At 40.7% G+C, this 23796-nt stretch overlaps 1 protein-coding gene across 2 annotated transcripts in view; it reads left to right on the forward strand.

Moving 5' to 3' along the window:
* Positions 1 to 571: 571 nt before the first annotated feature.
* LOC149192912 (ABC transporter G family member 39-like) overlaps positions 572 to 23796 on the forward strand; it is a 222979-nt gene continuing 199754 nt past the window's right edge. For both annotated transcript variants that reach the window (XM_089404724.1, XM_089404725.1), the window contains exon 1: positions 572 to 762. The gene's annotated coding sequence lies outside the window, so the exon portion shown is untranslated. The remainder of the gene's footprint in view (positions 763 to 23796) is intronic.

Genomic DNA, 23796 nt, shown 5'->3' on the forward strand with positions numbered 1-23796 from the left:
TTAATACTTAGATTATAGATCAATTTACCATTATAATTTATTTTTCACCTTAAGAGATCGTGCCTAGAGCAACTCAACTCAGAAGAGTAAGACCACAAAATTTTTGGGTCCCTACCTAAAAGTTGAATCACATCACTTATTACCTAGAAGTTGAACCACATCCTCAATACTTATTATAAAATTTAATCCCCTCAAATTTCTAGGTTAGATCACATCAATTATCTTTAATGGAAAAATATTAAAATAAAATAATATTTAATGGAAAAATATCCACCACTGTCTTAAAAGCAATTATCCTAATACTTAATGAAAAAATATTAAAAAAAAAGTAGGAGGAACAAAATAAAGTACGCCCACCACTGTCTTAAAGGCAATCTAAAATTAAACAACTAGATAAGTGAGTCCAAAAGAATCACTGGTCTTAAATTAACGTGTACTAGATTCATAAGAGCGGTCTTTGTCATCACACTGAACCCACCAAAATCCCCACTTGTCTTAAATTAACATTTACCAGTCAATAAAAGGTCGGTGGCTACGTGATGTGATCAAACAGTAACTTTGTTCAGTCGTTTTCGTGTGTTTGACGGTTTCTCCCTGTCGCCGGTGCCTACAGTCGTGCAGTGCTCTAAATTGCGGTTCTGTTCGTTCCATCGCTTTGATCGATTTGGGTTCTACTCTCCACAGTGCAAAGATTTTGGCGAGCGGAAGCAAGGATGAGCGGTTCACATTTCTGAATATTGGGAATATCTCTTGCAACTGAAGGTACTCTGCTGTCTGATCATTTTAGATTATTGTTCTTCTCTTTTTTAATAATATATCGAACGTTACAATATGTTAAATGATTTATACTGGTTTTCTTAAGAAAATTTAAGCGTTCTGTTTCAAGTCGTATACATTTCTCAAATGTGTCTTGATAGCTGCAATTCTGAGGGTTATATGAGCAAGTCTCTGAGTTTGAGTATCCCGCCACTGAGTGTTATCAAGATTCTTACATGTCATGACACTTACTTTGGAAAGAAATCAGTTTCCTTGTTATTTTTGAAAGAAATCAGTTTAGTGTTGTCAAAATTCTTACATGTTATGACACTTACTTTTGAAAGAAATCAGTTTCCTTGTTATTTTTGAAAGAAATCAGTTTCTTTCTCCACAGGAATGTTGAAGGCAAGAGAGATTGTTGATGCTAGCTAGTTTATAATTATATTTATTTAACAGTGTTTTTCTCAAACTAGAAACCAGAGAGATTGTTGATGCTAGCTAGTTCATAATTATATTTATTTAACAGTGTTTTTCTCAAACTAGAAACCATTAATAATCATTCTTACCAACTATTCATATAATCCCAGTTCACTGATACCATTTATTAAACATAGAGGTACATTTGAACTGTGAACACTGATATCCTTGTATTCTATTTCTTAGAGGATATTAAAGAAAAAGAATTCTTATATTACAGGATATCCAAGACGAATACATTTGTTTTTTCAATGTAGTAATCTTTGTGTGCATGTTGTACAGTTCTGATTTTGGGTGGATCTCTGGTAAATAATGGTTTACAGAAATTTGATTCAGTCGAGTAATGGCGAATCAGTAATATGGTCTGGTCTTTGACTTTCAGGTTTTGGCAAGCTATGTGTATGTACAGTGCTTGATTTTTTATTTTTTATTTTTTTCTTCTTCGGCCCCCGTAGTGAATTGTGGAATCTTGTAATCTCCTCCAAAGCTTACATATTGTAAGATGTAAAACTGTGCATAGCTTAACATATTTATATTTACTCTCTCTAAGAGGGTATCAGAGCTAGTACTGGCTTTAACTCTTTCACCGGAGAGTTAGGAAGATGTGAGAGTGCTTTGAATCCTTCACCGGAGGGCCAGGAAGAAGTGAGAGTGCTTTGAATGTGATTGCTTTGTAAATAAATTAAGATAGTGTGTGAGATTTAATAGCTGTGAGAATAAGTTTGATTAGATTAATATAGCCTAGTGTGTGAAATTTGTTTGGTTCCCGTGTCTATAGATCTGTCCGTTGTGTAGATTTGAATAGTTTCGTGGTGTTGAGGATTTGGATAGCGTGATCCTTCATTTGAATAGTTTCGTGGTGTTGAGGATTTGGATAGCGTGATCCTTCTTCCATATTAGGCTGGGCAATTTCCTTGCTGCTGCAACGCTTCTGAAAAGGGCACAGAATAAGGTAGACGATACCTAACCAGAACCTGACTCCCTTGGTGTGTCTGGATCTCAAGCAGATGCGCTCTCCAGCTCCATATGTTCTTTGCCGTCATCATTTGAATATCTTGTTCTTTCCAAGAACCAATTGAGCAGCGGGATACAGAATACAGGGGGTGTGCTGCAGTTAACCTATGTTGATCTCAGCTTCAGTAAATTGAGCGGAAGTGTCCCTCGTTCTCTGTTTGGATTTCACATCAATATGCTTCAGTTGTAGAGGATTTTTTTTTTTCTTTTTTAATTAAATCTGGGTTGATTGAACTCCAGCGTTTGGGGCAGTTCCTCCAATGTTTGCAGATTGTCTCCTTTCTGATGGCGCAGAACAGTTTAATAAAAAAGATAAAAACTGAAGGCATCTTTCTACAATTAGTGGGATTGCGGTGTGTGTGGCGACATTCCTAAGGGAATCCACTGAATATTTTTCCTGCTGGTGCATTTGCTCAGAACGACTGTATATGTGGATCGCCTCTTACCGTGTGCAGGAAAGGTGATTTAGTTCAAAGAAGAGATCCTGCTGCGGATCTACGGATTCTTTAGTAAAATCAACTTTCCACAGCCCCTCCAGCTCTTGCGTTTGTCTATTTTGTGTACGGCGTTGGGGAAGAAATGCCCCCCAAAAAAAAAAAAAAAAAACGTTCACATGCAGGTGTCCATGGCGTTTCTAACGCCTCAGATCCAGAGCATGGAAATGGATCGATATCCTGCATTAATCAATGGTTCTTTTATTTTTATTTTTATTTTTATTTTTATTTTTATTTTTATTTTCTTTGAATATGGTATGGACCGTGAACTCTATGGCGGTGTTGGCGGTGTTGGGACACAACAGAGATCATGTGTTTGGAGTGGATCGCGGATCCGTGTATAATCCATTTGGTGAGCCATCGTCCCTGTAATGCTCCGGGATTTATTTGATTTTGAAAGTCAAACTGAGCGCTGACCGAGGCTCAGGCCCGCGACAGGCCGTTTCACAACGAGGACAATTTCTCGTAGGGGACCCTGCTGAGTCTACGCATAGTGAGATTAAATGTCAATGTCAGAATGCAAACTGAGCGGAGAAGGCAACAATCCTAAAAAGCATAATAGTATGGATGGGGCTGTTGGCATAGTTTTTAATAGAAAGAAAAAAGGAAATTATTTTAACGTCGATGAGGTTAAAGATAGTTTATGGGACAGATTGCTTTTTCATCACTTGATTTATTCGGCCTGAGTTTCTGGACAAACCCCTCGCTAAATAGATTATCCCAAGAGCTAGCTGCTAGCATATCTGCATAACTTTCTCTATTGTCTTTGAAGGTCTCACATTCTAAAATGAAATGTTTTTCTGTTTCCACTTTTCTAGAAGAACAAAAAATGCATACCCTTTCCTCCCACACTTCCTTTGGCCTTTCCCAGCCCCCTGTTTCACAACTGAGTTGATGAGAATTAGCCCTTAACTGAGCAATAAAAATTTTGGCTCTCCAAGAGATATTGGCCTCTATGTATGCTTTTGGTTGATGATTATGAGTGGTATTAAACACTTCAATATAGTACTTTTTGTTTCTTCCTAACTTCTTATCCCAAGTACGTTTGTGGAACTTTTTCATAACAAAAGCTTTTATCTCTTTGTTGTTTATGGGACACGCGTTCAAGCAAATACCCCATTTACTAAACCATTTGTTATTTTGCTGCATGCAATTTTTTTTGCTTTTGCACAATCTATCATTAAATACAACCTTAGGCCATCTACCATTTTCCATTTGCTCAATTTTTTTTAAATACTTTATGACTCGTACCATAGCAATTGCTTCAATAGGAGCAGTCACTGTTTTACTTAACAAGATATCATAAGGAACTGCACTTTTAATCTTAAATTTGTTTGTAGTCAAATGCTTCTGAATTTTCTCAATTTGTCTCCATTGCATGTCGGAGGTACTGCTAGCCCACAGTTCACACCATAGAGAATCACTGGAATCACTAAAAGCCCAAAAGGAGTTTGAGTGGTCTTCCAGTCCCAAAGTTCTTTTCTTTCTACAACCATTGCAGCTTAACTATGTTAATTAATCATGTAGTTAGAGTGGTTCCTATGGTTTTTTATATATACTATATTTGTGAGTGTTTGTTTTTCACGCCCACAGTTCACAACCATAGAGAATCACTGGAATCACTAGAAGTCCAAAAAGAGTTTGAGTGGTCTTCCAGTCCCAAAATTCTTTTCTTTCTACAACCATTGCAGCTTAACTATGTTAATTAATCATGTAGTTAGAGTGGTTCCTATGGTTTTTTATATATACTATATTTGTGAGTGTTTGTTTTTCATATGATTAATATGGAGCGATATGTGTAAATTTTTTAATGGATCTATCAAGGTTGGTGTTTTACACATTTTTACAGTTGTAAGATGATTAAATATGTAGAATTATAAAGAACACGTCAATTATTTAACAGATTAATGTGACTTATCATGCTTCACTAGCATTAGTTAGAGGTAGTTCTTAATAAGGTTAAGTTGGTGTGAGCCGTAGTGCTTAGCAAGCATTAGTTAGAGGTAGTTCTTTATAAGGTTAAGTTGGTGTGAGTCGTAGTGCTCCGGGATTGTCAATATAGGTTATTTTATATTCAACAGACTAATGTGACTCATTGTGCTTTGGGAGCATTAGTCAGAGATAGTTCTTAATAAGGTCAAGTTGGTATGAGCCGTCGAGCATTAGTCAGAGGTAGTTCTTAATAAGGTCAAGTTGGTGTGAGCTGTCGTGCTTATGGAGCGTCAGTACCAGTTATTTTATACAAGGTCAAGTAATAGAATTGTCTACTGAAGACATTCTGTATCCAAAATGTTATCCTAGATAAGTGGTGAAGGCTGTGGAGGGCCGTGGATTCACATATAGTGGCAGTTTCGTAGGATGGCTCACTAGAGACTGACCCGTTGTGCTCCGGGAGGTTGAGAAGCGTCAATTCTGCAAAGTACGTCAACAATGGTTTGAAGCGGTTATGTCTTAAATGGATCAAGTGGGAAGCTCGAAAGTGTAGTGAAGAAAAGAGTGGAACCGTGAGTGGATATGAGTGCTAGTGATCACCATATCAAAGAAATTTGACAAATATTCATTTATTGTTGTAATATGTCTATTTCCTTTATTTGTCATGTAAGCATTAAGAGAAGAGGGTATTGGAAGTAATGCTCCTATGATTTCCAAGTATTCATAAATTGCAATTATATGAATCATGATGAATCAATCTAGACATTGTTAATTCTTATGCTATGAGTTGGAGTCAGTTAATTCCTATGCTATTAGTAAAAATCATAAATGTGTTACTTCCAATATATGTAATGTCTATTAGATCAATAAAATCATAGTGTTTGGTATTGTGTGTTTAATCTGCGCTCTCTATTTTCTAATAATTTAATGCACAAAATTTTACAAGAGTATTTAGGCATTAGACGCAAGACGAGTTTCCATTATAATTCGCGATCCGGCTCTATGAAAGCTTTGCTTTTATGTGCCACACAACATGTGTAGATAAAATATTTCAGATTTATTTACTTTCCAGTTGCAGTGGCAAAGACTTTGAGCTCTCAATTTAATTATCAGATCATTTTCCCTTCAGTGTATTCTGTTTGCAACATGGGAGTTTAGGAGAACAGAATAAGGGCCAATGGACAATTCAGAGTTAACACAAACCAACAGTAGGCCGCTTCCAAGGGGTCCAGCATGATGTAGATAGAGGGTGGGTACAGCTTTTTTTTCTTTACTGGCTGCGTGTCGTTGACAGATCTCCAGATCTCCATATACTTTTGGTGGCCACGTGGCCAACGGTTGTTGACAGAAATCTATTCACTGCAGTAGGCACGTCTTGTTGACCACGTGGTACCCTGCTCGGTTAAATGTCATTTAATACGCCGGGGGATGGAGTAAACGACTTAACCGCTTTCGTCCTACTTGGGTAGGGAAGCAGGTAAGAGAATTAGTGAAGAATATCGTAAATTACTGAAGAAGCCTACGCTTATTTCGTACACCTTTTGTTGTTAGCGGCGTCGGCACTAGATCAGTCAGTGTTGGAACCAGAGGCTTCCTTGAATAATTTAAACTAGAATTGGAACTATCTTGTAAAGTACAGTTGGAACTATTGTAAAGCTTAATGTCATTAGGGGAGACAATCAGGCATGAGGTGGCTAGACGAATAATTCCGGCTGGATGCACACTATGAGGGTAGTTGATTTGTAAACCATCAAGAAAAAACACTTTACTTTCTTTTCACGGCATATTTAATTTGTATTCTTTTGTGCCTTTCTTTCTCCACCTTGAGGTATGCTGGTTTATGATTATGCTGGGCTTAAGTTGCGGCGAGCTAGCTCTTTGGAATGGTTTTAATTGTTAAAAATGGCCTCCAAATTTACACATTTTTGGGATGGTTTTTATTCTCTAAAGTGAATCGGCTAAATCTCTCTAGTATTTTTGGATGGTTTTAATTCTTTAAAACAGATTTTTCAATTTTTTTTTAGCTTAGACGTTTTTTTTGGATAGTTTTAATTATCCAAAGTGGCTTCCATCTTCAACTCCTTTGTCCAGCTTAGAAGCTTTTTGGGATGGTTTTAATTCTCTAAGGTGAAGTTCCTCAACCCCTCTCTCTAGTTCCCCAAAGTGGTTTCTATCCTCAACCCTTTTATCCAGCTTAGAAGCCTATTGGGATGGTTTTAATTCTTCAAAGTGAAGTTCCTCAACCCCTCCCTCTAGCTCGCCAAAGTGGCTTCCATCTTCAACCCCTTTGTTCAGCGTAGAAGCCCCTTGGGATGGTTTTAATTCTAAGTGAAGTTCCTCAACCCCTCCCTCTAGGTTAGAAGCCCCTTGCCTAGAAGCCCCTTGCCTTGGGTTTAATTCTCGGAAGTGGATAACCTCTCCCTGTAGGCCCCCCCCCCTTAGCTTAGAAGCCCCTTGCTATATGGTTTTAATTATCCAAAGTGGATTTTCTCAACCCTTCCCTCTAGCTTAGATGCCCCTTGGATGGTTTTGATTTCCCAAAGTGGATTTGCTCAGCCACTCTCTCCCTTGGGATGGTTTTAATTTCTCAAAGTGGATTTGCTCAACCACTCCCTCTAGCTTAGATGCCCCTTGAGATGGTTTTAATTCCCTAAAGTGGTTTCCATTCTCAACCCCTCCATTTAATTCCCCAAAAGTGACTTCCATCCTCAACCCCTCCCATAAAATCTGAACTTGAAACCTAGTCAAAACTAAAGTAACTCAATCAAACCAACTATCTACACCTCATAGATTACCATATATTTTGAGTTTTATTTCAAACTCTCACATGCTAAAATATAAAGTCCCATTTGAGTTTCAGTCCATTGAGGTGAGTTTAGATGTTACCTGTAATTTGATGATGGATGCACCCACTGCAGAACTGGAAACTGTTGCATATCCAGCGTTAAATGAGCTTACATCTGAAGCAGATTTTGAAGACATATATCATAATGTTCGATGGTTACTGAATTTTTTTCCCTTCACACCCTGTAAAAGATTTTTATAACTTTTCATTGCCGGTCAACAACTATTTCACGTTGTCCATAAGGGGTTCTTGCTGACATCTTCTAAACATTTTTTACAAAGCAGAAAACTGTCACACCGTGTCCAGATTGGTGTCCCTTTGTAAGGAAATTCTGGCTGTCAAAAATGCAGAATTAGACAGTTCTTTTGACAGACACTTATTTTGACCAGAGACTTCTTTCGACGTTAATAACCTAGATAACAATAATTGTTAACGGCTAAATATTCTATAACGTAAACTGGATACAAGATACCTACGCAGGTTTCTGTTGTCTCTGATCAGAACTACTGGCAATGCAATCTAGAGGTATTCTACTGTCTTACCTTTGGATAGAGTCTGGGGCCAAAAATGTAGCAAATTTACATTAACATGCTTCGGAAGAGAAAAGAATGTCAATATTATTGAAAGTTAAAGCAGGATAATTTAATAGAAATCAAAATGTGTGAGGTAACGTAGCAGATAAAAGATTACGAATAAACTCCAGCCACTAAAAAAATTATATTGTTGCGGACGAAGGAAAGATCTTCGTCTCATCTCCCATCATTATAAAGTCTTCTACAGTCTGATTCATCTTGAAATTCTCTGTTTCAAACTCTGCCATGGGAATTCTCCAGCGTTACAATTCCACAATCTATTTTAGAAGCTTGAGCGGTTTTCATTTGGACTGCAAAATTAGAGATTAGAGGGCCGATTATGAGTTGATATCCCTTCTCGCTCTTGTTCGAAGGAGCTGCTTAGCAGTATTTATTATGATGCAGTCATTCAAGATCGGTGGTTACACACCCAAACATATGTGTATAGACCATCTTTAGTTGTTGAGCGGGACCTGCCATATGGAGAATAAGTACGTGATTGTTAAACCAGAACAGCACTGAAATCACCGAACTTGTAGCTTTTTGAAATTCAGTCAACATTTACCTTCAAAGTCAAATGTTTGAGTATTCTTCTCTCACAAACGCGACCGTATATTAATGTTTTCTCCCCCATTTGAGTAACACGTCCATTAGCAACATTGAATGCCACCAGTTGGTTTGAGTGAGGTTTTTTATTGCAGTATCAATGCGATGATTTTTTTTTTACTCTGGGAAAAATAGTAATTAAATTCATTAAAAATAAGAAAATTACACGCTGTAGATGCAAAGTCATATGCATAAGATGTGGCTGTGTGCCACTTCGAATTTTTTAGATCCCAAAATAAGTTCTCCACGCAGGGAGACAGTGTTTAAATACGGCTGGTGGTAGTACTGGAAATGTTCTTCTCTCCGCTGCTCTTGTATCAACCAGATGTTGCGTGCCCTGATCGCTGCCGTTTTGGAAAGTTGGTCAGCGATGGTGTTTCGTTCCCTGTAGATGTGATGACAAACAAAACTGTCAAAATGTGTGATGCATCTATGAATTTCAGCCAATATATGTCCCAATGTGAATGTGTGACAGGTTGTGGTTTTGTTTATCCAGTCACAAACAATTTTGGAATCACCAAAGATTTGCAGATTATGACAATCTTTTCCTATAGCAAATTTGATGAGGTAGTATGTTGTGGAGAGTTCAGCAAAGTTATTGGTGCCATTCCCAAGTCCCATTTGAATATGATAATAATGGTTTTCCGAAATGTGTAATATAGCCCCGCCACCACATCTTGTATCTTGTGCGGAGCCATCAAAATATGCCTAGGGCTTTGAGTGATCTATGGATTCAGGAATGATATTCCTGGGAGGTGTGGCGGCCAAGTCCTCAGGGAGAGAGTTGTAGTCGGCTATAATTCTGGCTGAGATGGAAGTCCAATGAGGGGCGGTGTCACGGAAGATGTAGCGATTTCTGGCTATCCAGATTTCCCAACAGATGAGAAGGGGGAGGTTTCTGGTCTTGGGCGATGTAGTAGATGTCCACCAATTTGCCCAAGCTTCCTTGGTAGTCTGTCCCCCCCAGATAATAGGCAGGTGAAGGTGGGTAAGAGTGGAGGTCCATAGGCCGATAGTGACTGAACAGGACAAAAATAAATGATCCAGGTATTCGGAATTGTTCTTGCAGAAGCAACACCAATATGGGCCATATTGCCCTCTTTTAATCAAGTTTTCACCAGTCGGCACCTTGTTTTTTAGAATAGACCACAGGAGTAGTCTAGTACGGGGATGTGCTTTCAGTTTCCACATGTCTTTCCACCATGATTCAATGAGCTGAGGCTTGTGGTTATTTGCCAATAGTAGGTACCCCTCTTTTGGGGAGTACCGACCACTCTTAGCAATGGCCCATATGATCTCATCCTCCCCTTCTCTGAGCCTGATGTGGGATTCCTGTAGGGCAGAAGTGTAGGTGTGCCATGCTTGATGCCATTGACGGGGGAGGAGCAAGCTGTGGGTTGTCTTCCATGCTTGATGGAGGAAGGACGATTGCTCTGGGTCCGCTGCATGATTTATATGCATGATTCCTTTCTCAGTGAGGATCTGTAGTAAGTCCAGGGGGAGCTGATGTGCATTTCCGCATCCTATCCATGGGTCTCGGCCAATTTGGACAGAAGCCCCATCATATATTCTCCAAGTTAGACCATCCCGTATAAGGGGTAGTGCATTCAAAACCGCTTTCCAGATATTAGAGATCCCTGATTTGTTCCAGCTAGGTTGTCTCAGCCACTCCAAAGGCCTGAGCGGGGCGATATATTTTGCAGCAGCAATTTTGGTCCAGAGACTGGTGGAGGTAAGTAGATGCCACCCTAGCTTGGCTGCCAGCGCAGTGGAAAAGTCCTCCAATTTTTTTATGCCCCATCCTCCCCATTTCTTGGGTATAGATAGGAGGTCCCATCTAGCCCAAGCAAATATTCTCCCAGGTTGATTACCTTTCCAAAGGAATCTACTACAGAGGTTCTGTATTCGATTGAGGATGCCTCTAGGTATCCATGCAAGAGACATCCAGTAGACCGGGGTGGCCTCAAGAACTGCTTTGATGAGCACCAGCCGGCCAGCTCTGGAGAGATATTTGTGGTACCAGATATGGAGTCTTTTCTCCAGCTTGGTAATTAACCATATCCAGTCTGCAATCTTGTATCCATGCGGTTTCAGTCTGTATCCCAAATATCTAAGGCCCCCGTCTATCTGATTCAGAGTGAAAGGAAACCTTTGTAACACAAAGTTTATTTCATGGGGGGAGCATTCAGAGACTGTTATAGTGGATTTAGAGTTGTTGATGGCCATGCCTGTAGCCATTTTGAAGAGGTTGATAGTGTTCTGGATGGTAGTGAGGTCACCTATTCCCCTGTTTAGAAACATAAGAACATCATCCACAAAGAGAAGGTGAGTTATAGTACAATCCTCCGTTAATCTGATACCAGAGAGTCTACCTTTGTGATGCATGTCCTTGATCAATCTGCTAAGGCCTTCCATGACAAGGAGAAAGAGTAGAGGCAACAGGGGGCATCCTTGTCTGAGGCCCCTTTCAGAACCAAAGAAGGGTGAGGCTGCCCCATTGACCAGTACACTGAAGGATACATTGGTGATGCAACACATGATCCATTTGATAAATCCAATAGAAAAGCCTAGATGGGTAAGGAGAATTCTGAGATATAACCACCTTACCCTGTCAAAAGCTTTGGAGAGATCAGCTTTGAGGATCATGCCTTTGATCTTTTTGGATTGTATTGAGTGCATCACCTCCTAAGCTGATCTGATAGCTTCGTGAATCTGTCTATCTTTTAGGAAAGCAAATTGTTTAGAGGAGATGTGGGCAGATAAGATGGGGCGGATATGATTGGCTATGATTTTGGAAATGATTTTATAAAGACAGTTACAAAGGGAGATGGGACGGAAGTCATTATAGGATGAGGGGTTGTCAGACTTGGGAATGAGTGCTATGAAGGTGGTGTTTATGGCCCCATGCATGCGCCCAGATTTCCTGCATTTCTCTATGACCTTGAGTAGGTCATTCCTTATAACCTCAAAGAAAGCCAGGTAGAATTCGATTGAGCATCCATCTGGACCCGGGATTTTATCCCTTTTGAACCATTTTAGAGTGGCCTCAAGCTCCCCCATGGTAACTTCCCTATTAAGATGCTCAGCTTCCTCCATATCAGTGAAACGAGGGAATAGTTGCACTACTCTGATGACCTCAGCAAGGGTAGCATTAGGAGGGTTCTGGTAGACCTGCTTAAAGTGTGAGGTGGCCAATGAGGCTAGATGGGGGAAAGTGTCAACCACTGCTCCTTGATCATTTGTTAGATTCCAGATGGTATTATAGGCCCTTCTTCCGTTTGCGAATTTATGGTAAAACTTTGTATTATCATCCCCTTCTCTCAGCCAAATAGCCTAACTTCTCAGTCGCCATGTTTCCTCTTTATCCTTGAGAATTTTCCCTCTTAGAGCTGTTAGTTCCACAAGCTTGTCCCTGAGCTCAGGCGAAGGGAAGGTGCCTCTACTATTTTCCTCAAGGTTGGCTATCTCCTTTTCAATTTCATTCACCCGATGTTCATCATCACATCTCTTATTGTGAGCCCAAATCTTGGAAATCTTCTTTAGTTCCTTCAGATTGGTCACGAATCCCTTAGTGATGTGTCTGTTTCTGTCCAGTGGGTGGGTCTTCCAAAAGTCTGTCACAAGACTGGTGTAAGAGATGTCATTCAACCATGAGGAGTTGAATTTGAAGGGAGCTCTAGGTTTGTTGATGATGCCACAGATTTCAAGATGAATAGGCAAATGGTCTGAGAGTCCACCGGATCCCACCCATTGGCGATAAGTGTACCCTTGCTCCAAAAGATGTTCCTTGATGAGGAATCGGTCTAGTCTCCTCGCAAGGCTGGCCTCCCCAATTCTTTTGTTGCTCCAAGTTGGGGTTAGTTTTGCCACAGGGATATCGATGAGCTGATGAGAGTCGAGGAGCTGCTCAAAATATCCCGCTAGGGGGTCGGCCTGTGCCTGAAGACCCCAGGATTCCGAGAAACCTAGGGAAAAATTTAGATCTCCCCCAATGATAAGATTGTCTGCCTGAAAAATGTTGGTTCCCAGCATCCTTTCCTAGAAGATCTCTCTATGGTGGCAGGGTCCATAAATGTTCAGCATTCTAATCTTCGCTCCTAGCTCTGACGAGTATATGTCAGCCCCTAAGAACCCTATGCCTCCCCAGGCTCCCAGCAGTTTGATAGAGCGAGGGTTGTAACCTAGGGCTATGCCTCCTGATCATCCATTAACATCCAAGGCATGGAATTGCCAACCTGGGAGCATGGATTCCAGAAGAGGTGTTATGATAGTAGTTGTACCCAAGGTTTCCTGAAGAAGAACTAAATCACCTGGCTCCTTTCGAAGGAGTCTCCTCAGCGCTAGTTTTTTGTCGGGACTAGCTATCCCTCTGCAATTGAAGGAAATAGCCTTCATGGGGGGAACACCGGAGGAGGGCTCTGTGCTCTAAGGACCCTATCTAGAGAAAGTTGTTTCCCAGAAACCACCTCCAAACCTGCCTTCTGTTTTTCTTTGGACAGAGAGGACGGTCTACCTCGGGTGGGCTTCAGGGCAGAGGAGAAAGGAGAAATGCAAAGGCTGATGGCATCTGACATAGATGCTCGGGTGTGAGAGTAGAGATGGTAGCGATGAGGTTCAGGGGCAATCCCAGGGATGGGGATCTCATGCGTCGAGGGATTGGACGGAGGCTCGACAAGGGGAGGGGGATCCAACTGTGAATTGAGGGGGCTGATCTGGAGGTTTGAGCAATGGGTAGAGTCAGGGTTTGGCCCAGGATGCAGAGGACTAGATGAAAGTGCAAATGAAAATTTAATGGATGCAGAGAGTAAGGAAGGACAAGACATACCCGAAGAAAGCGCTCCGCTAGCGGCTGCCTTGGACCTGGTCAGTGGAGGTGAAGGTGGCCGAAGGGGTGCAGTCCCGCGCTTCTTCGACGACTCCTGGTTAGGCCTGGGTCCATCCGGCTCAGAGTTGATCATTTCGGCTTCATCCGATTGTTCCTTCCGCGCCTGTGCTCCCTCAACAGATGTGGGTTTCCCTCTGGACCCCGATTTTATTTTTGCGAGGAGAGGGCAGTCCTTGTAGAGATGTCCAACTTTATGACATCGTCTGTAGCGGAAGGGAACCCCTTCATAGTCCAGAATCTGTGTCCGATCATAATTTCTCCAGCGAAGGGTAACTTTTTCTTGCAAGCCTCCTCTGATATCTAGGTGCACCAATAGTCTCGCATAGGCCATGACTCCTGTGGAAAGGTAGGATCTATCATAATCCAGGTAAGTTCCCAGGGTATTGCCAATTCTTCTGAAGATTTCCTCGGTCCAGAAGTGCAAGGGCAGACCAGGTAGCCTAACCCAGATTGGCCCTGCCCCGAGCTGTTCTCTGTCAGGGTCAAAAAGCGGGCTCCATCTCCTTAGCATGACCGGGGCTTGTTCGCCAGTTTGTGTGGTCAGCTCGCACAAATCTGAGAGCAAACCAGTTGCGAACAAAAGTTTGGACAATAGGTAGGTTTTCCAAATGATGGCCCCATGTTTCAGCTACCCATTGTTTCAATCTAGTTGCGGAGTTTGTCCTTCCTCTGACTCTGCCTACCAGGACCGTCGCTGCCATATCCATGGTGTCCTACCACTGGAAATCCTCTTCCCAGTCAATGAAAACGTCCTGTGTCTTAGGCTTAACACACCTTTGCTTCTTTCCCCGGGACGGCTCCGCAATCTCCGCTTGTTCAGGGTGATCTTCAGGGCGAGGGTTTGGTGGGTTAGGGTTAGGGTTTGGAGGCAGCTGTTCAGATCCAGGCGGGTAGGCGTCCGGGAGGGGGGGAACAACGGTGTAGCTTCCAGACGGTTGGGCTGGCTCCAGGGGAGGGAAGGAATGCGAAGGGAGGGCTTCATTGAGCAGGGAACGGGGAGGGTAGTGAATAGCCGCAAGGGGGTGGAGGGAGGATAGGCCGGAGGATTCAGCCGCTTGTACAGATGTGGAGGGGCCGGGGTCAGTGAGATGGGAGGATGGCGTCAGGGAAGGCACAGAGAGAGACGACCAAGTCACAGGTAACTCCGGAAGGTCGATCACAGAGCTGGGTTGTCCTGAAAGCGACGGAAGTGGGGCAATTACCTCCGAGAGCTCACTGCTGAACGAAAAGTGCACATCGCTGTTAGACGGTCTGCCAAAGATGGAGATGCCCTCGAGGGGGTCCTCCGAATAGTCTATTAGGTCGCCCTCCATGTTGCTTCGGGGTTTACGCCAACTGCCGTCGTGAACCGGAGTAATCGACACAGGCTGAACCAAAACCCTACAAACGCAAAACCACAAAACCGCATTCACAAGCTCAAGTCGTCGGGGGTAAGCTGGAGGTGGAGAGTAATGGGGTTCCCAGGCAGGTTACGACCAAGACTACGATGAAATACAGTTCATGTCTGCGCCCAGGCCCCAGGTGTACAGCCGGATGATCTACCCCATGTCATGTCATCGGCGCGCCAGCCTTGCCTGCATCCTCTTTGGCATCCTCAGCCTCAGATCACCTTCCGATTATCGTATCAATGCGATGATTATACAAGTGTCACTTGTTATTTTGAGTGAGGTTTTTTATCACAATATTTTTTATTTACACGGTGGGAAAAATTATCATAACTCAGTTGTCAAATCAACAGTGAGGACAACCATATTTGGTTGCTAATCACGAATGTTGGCTGACTCATCATCGTTATTCAAGGAAAACCATGCCAGCTGGAATAACTTACTAGTGGTCTGTAAGGGGGCAAGCTTTCACTCCTGCCATATGACTTTGGGACTTGGGCCGTTAACTTGTTTCAGCATACTTATTTTATATTTATGCTTACCATTTCACTCAATTCATTTCATATGCCAAAGAATATATTTGTATTTGGTAAATCTAAACTTGATAAATTTGTAGATTAGGGAAAATATTTAATAACTTAATTTTAATTTAATAATAAATTTTATAATATTAAATTGATGTATGAGATTTTCTTATTTATAGGATAAAGGACCTTTTTCCTTAATGACTCAACTGTTAAAGTTTATAGAAGTGTAGATACTCTATCCTTTTCTAAATTTTATTGATTTAAGTGTTAAAGTTTATGGAAATGTACATACTCTATCCCCTTCTAAATTTGAATCTTTAACTTTTTAGGAAAGAAAAATATTTTTAATCATTAAACTCACACATTTTATAAAAGTTTTACATAATGATAATATTATTTTTATATTTTTAGCAATATTTATTATTGATTGATATTATAATTTGTAAGAAGTTTGTGATCCTTTATATCTAATTTTTATAACCAATATTTAATAGGGGTTAAGACCGGGCTTAATGGTAGTAGTGGTTTTAATGGTTAAGACATTGCACGGATGGAATTTAACGGGCAAATTCCCTGTCACGAGGTGATTTGCACGTTAAATACGGTTAAAAATTTTGAAAAACCATCAAGATTCTTTGTTGAAATTGACAAGACAGATGAGGAGGTGTGAAAATGGTCAAATTTGACCGGTGGATCTGTTTTGAAATTCCAACCCTAGCTCCGTAATCTAGATTAATTGGTAATAAAGAGGACTTACAACTTCGGTTGCCTAATGTTTGCAACTGCTAGCTTTTTGCAAAAGGCTGGAATCAATCGATCAGACAAACAATTAATTAATAAATATCAGTATTTGGCATTAGTATTGTCGTTATTGGCATTGATTGTTTCTATGATGGAAATACTAGCATTTCCACTAATGGGCATTTTACTTTCAGGTCTCATCGGTGGGCTATCGGTAGCGTTATTCCTTGCCTTCTATCTCTGAAGAAGATGCAGCAAAGTGAAGATGGTGGTGGTGCAATTGCCTCTATAGAACACCAATAATGACATATCTTCTAACCCATGCCAGAAACAAATCACATTCTCACTCCAAGCCTTGTGATTTGGTTTTCCAAACCTTGTCTTGACCTTTGTGGCTCAAAATTATCACTATCTTTGGTCTTAGATCGTAGTTACTTTATCCTTTTGTGAGGGTTTGGACCTCTCACACAAATTCCTCATCAAATTGCAAAAAAATTAATTACAATATAGACTTGCATTGAACTCCAGAGCTCCTAGAAGCAAAGAACTCCTTTTGTATGAGAACTTTGGCTTGAGATATTACAAATTGATGCCAAGCAGCTATGTACCTGGAACACAAGGACTCTTAGGTGTTTTTCTTTCATAAGAAAAAAATGACATCTTTCATTCAGAAAAATAAAAGATTGCTACATTTTCGACTTTCGGTTATTCCCAATGTTTTGAATGCAACAATGAAACTCTCAGAGAAGAGAAAACCTGTAATGCTAGAGTAACAAAATCGTCACTATCTGACTGGAATACAACTAGGAAACTGAAAATCGCTTAGTAATTTCTCTATACAAAATCCTATCTGATGTATACTATTTGGCTAATGCAAAAATAGAAAAAATTGGCTACATATGTCACCTTTGGCCTGTAATAGCAAAAACATTAAAAACATAACTACCATTGTTGCATGAGGATAAGGTCGACACAGTGCTTCAAAATTTGAAAGGACTCTTGGGTGTTTGTTCAAGAAATATGGGAAACTTGCAAAACACAAAGGTGACCATATTCACAATTCTAGAAATATTGTGCCATAAAGAAAATCAAGGATCTCTTTAGATCGCTATGCAACTTCTGTGAATGGAATTGAAAGTAAAAACTTGTATATCCAAAGCCCCGTGGAGGTTAAAAACCCTAGAAACTCCAAATCTTTTGTTGGTAGCTGGTGATCGCAAATCTACACCAATTTCACCTTTAAAATGAATCATAAACATTCTTTAAAACAAAAAGAGCCCAACTTAGTAGAACTTGTTAGCATGGCACCTTCACATCCATTGCACATCCACAAATATTTAAACACAACCTCATTTCAAATAAGTAAATTAGATTTGACACCCTATTTAACAAATCTCACTTTGATATTTTCATCATCTCTGGTAACCTCACTTTCATAATATCAATCTCTAGCCTCTCACATCTTCATTGGTCATGGCTCTAATACCATGTTAAGAATCAACATGAGAGATACAAGATAAGAAAAGTGGTGAAAAAGACCTTAATCCATTGTATATTTTTTGCGTTGATGCCTCTTGGTGTTGAAGTTTGGCAAATTGTTACTGACGGATATAAGGTCCCATCCTCTCCTTAAACTCATCAAGATAGGAGAAAAGCTTATGCCTCCAGTGCAAATGCTATGAACTCCATTTTAAGTGGCTTGTCAAATTCAGAACTTGTAAAAGTTATGTGATGTGAATTAGCTAAAGAGATGTGAGATAAGATTGTAAGAAACTATGAAGGATATAGTGAAGTAAAGAAGGGGAAGCTTCAGACTTTCAAAAATAATTTAGAAGACTGAAAATGAATGATGAAGAAGATGTTATTGCTTATTTTCTTTGAGTAGATGAGGTGGTTAATTCTCTCAAAGTATTTGATAAAGAAGTTAAAGAAACAACAATGGTTCAAAATATTTTGAGGTCTTTTCCTCTATGTTTTGATGCCAAGGTCTCTGCCATAGAAGAATCAAGAGATTTGGAGAATTTGAAAATGGAAAAGTTCCACAAAAGTCTCATTGCATATGAAATGAAGACGAGGAACTCATCACATAAGGAAGCAACATTTAAAGCATCTAAGAAGTCAAGAAAATGCAAGTTTTTGACTATTCTAATGATGGATCTAATATTGAAATGGCTCAGCTAGTCAAAAAACTAAAAAAGTCCATTTCAAAGGTAAGTTACCTCTCACCTATTTTAACTATGGTAAGATAAGGCATTTTGATTCTAAGTGCCCTTACAAGGAAGATAGTGATGATGAAGAACAACCCAGAAAAAGGGTCCTCAAAGGAAAATCTTCTAGAAACAAAAATATATATTCCAAAGACTCGGATAATGATTTGTTTTTTAAGAAGAATATGATTCCGATGATGAACCATATTTTTATCCACAAATGAAAAATCCAACATAGAAAAATTAGAGGAGAAAAAAGTAAGTAGGAGGAGAAAGCGTTGACGACATAATGGCTCTTGAAGTAGAAATTATCGGTGCATTAGAAGAAATTAATAACCTCAAGAAGAAGAACAATAGACCATCCAAGGAAATCATATTCATCAAGACTAAAAGAGAGGAAGAAAAAATACTGGAAGAGATATTCAACAACCAACTAAAACAAAAGGAAGAAAATTGTGAAAAACTTGAAGCAGGAATTGTTTCATTGAGGAAATAGCTAGATAAGCTCAATAAAAGCATGAAAAGCTATCAAACCCACGATGTTATTCTTGGAAATCAAATATCACCATATGACAAGACCGGTATTTGTTATATGGGTGATAACTCATACAAATAAAATGCAAAAACGAAGTCACCAAATAAGGAATTTGAAGAAAAGCCTGAAAGCTCTAATCTCAACAAATGCAAGGACAAGAGACGGGAGGAGTTTGGAAATGCTGCTACACCAAAAAACTATGCTAATTTTCTCAAGGGGTCCATTCACAATGTAGCAAGCAATATGACAAGGGACAAGCAAATATTTGGATCATCTCCCAAGTAGATCAACTTCAAAAGAACTATTCCATCAAGGAAACCATACTCATCTAGGTATCTGTTGAGGCCTCGAAAATTGCTGCCACAACAAAGGGGAAACCACCCGGTCCGGACCTTAGTACAGCTCCTTTTCCGTTTGGAATAGTGGCTCCGACTGGGGATAATGGGACCAGTTTCCCAATAATGGATAAAAGTGGGATGGATGAGTAACTTATGATGTATGATGGTGATAAGCGAACAACTAAAACTATCGGCGAAATATATTAACTATAATCTAATCCCGGGACTTATCAATCTTTCAAAGCGTAGCGTTTGATAATCTGTGCTTTAAGGCAGGCATATAGATGACTCTAACACTAAAGCATAGACGTTTAAACCATTTAAGATTGCTCTGCATAATTAGTTATGCAGAGCGATAATAGCGAATTACTACACATTGTCATTCATATCATTGCTACATGCATGATTAAAAGAAAGGGCATATCACAAAACATCCAATAGTGGAATGAAATGAAGATTTGCTGTTACAGCGCATACATGTATTCAACAATAGCAAAAATAATAACACAGCAATTCATATAAGAGGAAAGAAGACAGATGCAGATAAAAGTACCATGTAAGCCGCTCAACAATCCATTATATAAATCGCTATGTCGCAGTCCTTTCTTCAAACCAGAAAGCATTCCAAACAAGAGACAATAGTGCGCAATTGCATAAAACAGCCTTCTTGTCAAATTAAGGACTATCGGTCGAGTTTCACAAAAGAATATAGGCTGAAGCACAATAGTGCAAACTTCAGCCTTTAAGTCTATTACAAAATTTTACGACCCTTTCCAAAACAATGAAAGGGTCTATAAATACTAATCTAATCTAAATATCTAAGAAAAACTAAAAAGCTATTAAATTGGCATCAATAAATATTTTTCCATCTTTCTTGGCGATCTGGCAGTCGGCAGGAATGCTTCATTCGATGGGCTCTTTGCCTTTAAACCTCAGCTGACATATCGCCAGCATTGGCTCTACTTCCGGTGGAGTGTTGAGACGAGAAGTGAGCTGGGCATCATATGTGGCATCCTTAATGTCGGGGATCAGGCATCCGAGAGCATCTGTTAAACATTTGAGGGCTGACCTTTGAGTGTGTGGCTTGATTAGAAAGAGCCAATATGCCTCGGAGGTTAAAGTGTTGACTCCAGCGATTAGCCTTCCCCTTTCCTCCAAATCATGATAACTTGTTTGTTCAATCATATTTGCCGTTGTTATGCTTCCAGGTGTGCACTGGGAAATCATGTTTGCCAAATAGAGTGTGTTGTTGACTAAATCAATCATATTATTGGCAATCATTTTACACCTTGAAGCTGCCCTTTCCGCTTTGATCATCTGAGTGTTCCATTCCGTGAAGAGTATGTCCTTGAATGGCTCATAGATCCTAGGCAAGTTCGCTGCTTTCCCCACATCAGTATCTTGCCAATCAAGATATGAGGCTATGGTTTCTTCGACCTGATCTAGCTCATTTCTGGCTTTTCCTATCTGCTGACATACTGCTGTAGATACTTCACATAATGGCTCAGCCTTAGTTAGTTGTTGGCACAGGAGTCTAATCTGAGAGATTAATGCACTATTTATTTGAGCTGCCTCTGCTTTGAAATCTTCGACTTTCTGGGTGCCCTTGATGTCTTCAAGCTGCGCTAATAGTCGAGCTATTTGCTCGTCTTTTGATTTCATCATCAGCTCATTCGCCGCCCTCAACTGTGCCAATGCCTCCGACAATTCTTTCTGCTTCTGGATTGCGCTCTGGTCGATTCTCTGTTTTTCAGTCTGCAGTTGCTGGGTTAATACATTGTTTGCTTGTTGTTGTGCCAGCAACTGCTCTTCTACCTGTGCTGCCTTATTTTGCGCCTCGGCTACTTCTGCTTGTAATGCACAAATCTCCTGATCCTTAGTCTTCAACAGAAGACTTACCTCCGATGCCTTATCAATAGTTGCTGCAGAATAAGCTCCCGCATACTGCGATAGCTTGGTTAGATCATCGGAGGGGTCCAATTCCTCCTTCCAGACTACATTGCCCGTGACTGTTTGCTCAGGAAAGATAGAAGGTTGATCAAGCCTTCGTCTCTTCCTTGAGCGCTTAACAACGGCTTTATGCCTTGGACTGTAGAAAACATCCAGGGGAGGAATATCTTCCACCTGGAGGACAATTTGATCAGAAGGGTCTATAGTAATTACCTCGACATCCTTTGAAATGGGTGGGCCGCTGGTTCCACTTAGAACCTGAGAAGAAGTGGTATCTGGTGCATCGCTTGTCTTAGATGTGTCTGTGTCTTTGGAGCCCTCCTTTCCACTGATAATGGAATCGAATTGGTTCCATTGTTTAAGCAATTCGGGATCAATGGAGGTCTGTTTATGTTGCTCTGTCTGGGATTTGCTCCGCTCTTTTTCTTGTTCTAACCTTCGCTGCTCCTCTAACTCTTTTCGCTGCTGCTCTTCTTGCTCCCTTTTCTGCCTATCTGCCAATTCCTTTTTCTGCCTATCTGCCAGTTCTTTCTTTTGTTTCTCCTCTTCTTCTTTCTTCCTCTGTTCCTCTATCCCTTTCTGCTTTCTCTGTTCTTGATCCTTTTGCGCCTTTTGCTGTTTTTCTATCTGCTCCTTCTTCTGCCTCTCAGCTTGCTCCTTTCTTTGCTTTTCTGCCTGTAGCTTCTTTTGCCTCTCCTCCTGCTGTTTCTTTTGATCATTAGTTATAACAGGAGGTTGGTTTGTCTGTTGCTGACCAGGCTCGCTTGAGGAAGACGCTGGGGTTATTGTCAATAGATCTAGAGGCAGAGTTTGCAACCTCTGCTCTCTAAGTTTATTGAATTCAGTTAATGTCTCATCATTGTATTTCATTCTAGCAAGCTCTTTGGCACCCCACAATGTTTCGGCGGCGATGAACAGGTCATCAAACATATCCTCTTGATGGACGACTTTTGTTAATTTGGCCTGTTCTAGGGCAGTGTAGGCAGTTTTATGTGGATGATAGAGTCTGCTTGGGAGAGTGGTTAGGGATAAAGCTTGCATCTTTGTTGCCTCTTTTTCTGCATGTTTGAAATCATGCAAAGTAAAAACACCAATTCTTAAGGGAAAAGAGGGCCAGCCCCTCTTTTTCTCTTTCTTGAGAGTTTGTGTGACACTCTCAACCATAATCTGGTAAGAGATTTCTCGGGCTAACAATTTGTCTGGAACATATAAAGGGAGAACATGTGGTTTGGCTTGGCTCCCATAAACTCTAATTTAGGTAAAACGCTCTTCTCCGAACCAACTTGCTACAGCTGGTAAGTCGAAGGAAGCGAGATAGGAGATTTTGGGGATAGGCCGATCAAAAATGGAATAATGAATGGGAACCATAAAACCATTGCAAATTTGATACAGATGGTCCTTGTAAGAGGACTTCCACAACTTCGGATGGTACAAATGAATGGGTGAGGGGTCTTGGGCGGTCCACCTCCAACCGAGGATAGGAAATTCAGAATTAAAACACAAAGTATCCATAATGTAAGCACTATAATAAAATGGCGGGATTTTCCTTTCGGTAACTCTGGATTTGGCTCTAAAGTCACGAACAGCTACAGCCAACTTATCAGAAAGAATGGTGGCCCAATCCATGATAAAACTATTAACAGCTGCTTCCATTAGGGGAACCATTTCTATGTCGAAATTAGCAGAGTCATGCAACCCCCATAGTCTACACATCATAATCCCCGCATAGCAATAGGGAGAAGCCAAGGAATCGACGGAGTACTTACCCGAGCTTTCGTGCTTGTGTTTGGCCGGGTTCTGCCTCCAATCCCGGATGGGTTCGGACTGTACTTCATTTTCGGCTGCGAATTTCTCGACGAAGGCTTTGTTATAGATTCTCTCCGGCTCGGGCAAATGATACATTTGCCTTAGGTGCTCTGGCTTGAACGACCCGAAAATCCTTCCATCTCTTGTGTGAAACGTTCTGTCTATGATTGGAATTTCCTCAATTGCCCATCGCACTACATCAGTGTAGGGAAGGACTTGCTCTCTGGCTGCTATCCTGTGGAGGAAGGAATCAGCCAAATCCTTAAGAGTAGCATCGGACTTCTTTAGCATATCTACACCAGCCTCTGTCACTACCGCTTTCGGTTGTTCAGCCTCTAATAGATTATATGTGCCCTGCCACGAAGTCCTATTGAGACCAGTGCACGTAGCGTCTGAAATTAGGCCTTTCTTGCTTTCTGCGACAGTCTGTCCTGCAACAGACGTAGCAGCGGAGCCTGCGGTCCTCTTGGATTTCGTCCCCATCATGCTCAGGCTTCTCTCAACAGATGAATTCTACACAAGTGCAAGAGAAATCGTAACAAGGAAATAACGATGACAATCCATAACGGGAAAGATATATCATTTGAAGCGTGGTGAGATTAATTCCCAAAAGTGGCTGCGGATCCAATCAGTGGGCAGATATTGCAGATGCATTAATGGTGATTTAAGGGCTGCTACTCATTAAATGAATATCACACCATTATCCGGCTGAATGACCCCCTTAAG

The sequence above is a fragment of the Pinus tabuliformis genome, chromosome 2_2 (assembly GCF_031772625.1).
Source record: "Pinus tabuliformis cultivar Carrire ecotype Pingquan chromosome 2_2, CPIR1, whole genome shotgun sequence".
Taxonomy (NCBI): domain Eukaryota; kingdom Viridiplantae; phylum Streptophyta; class Pinopsida; order Pinales; family Pinaceae; genus Pinus; species Pinus tabuliformis.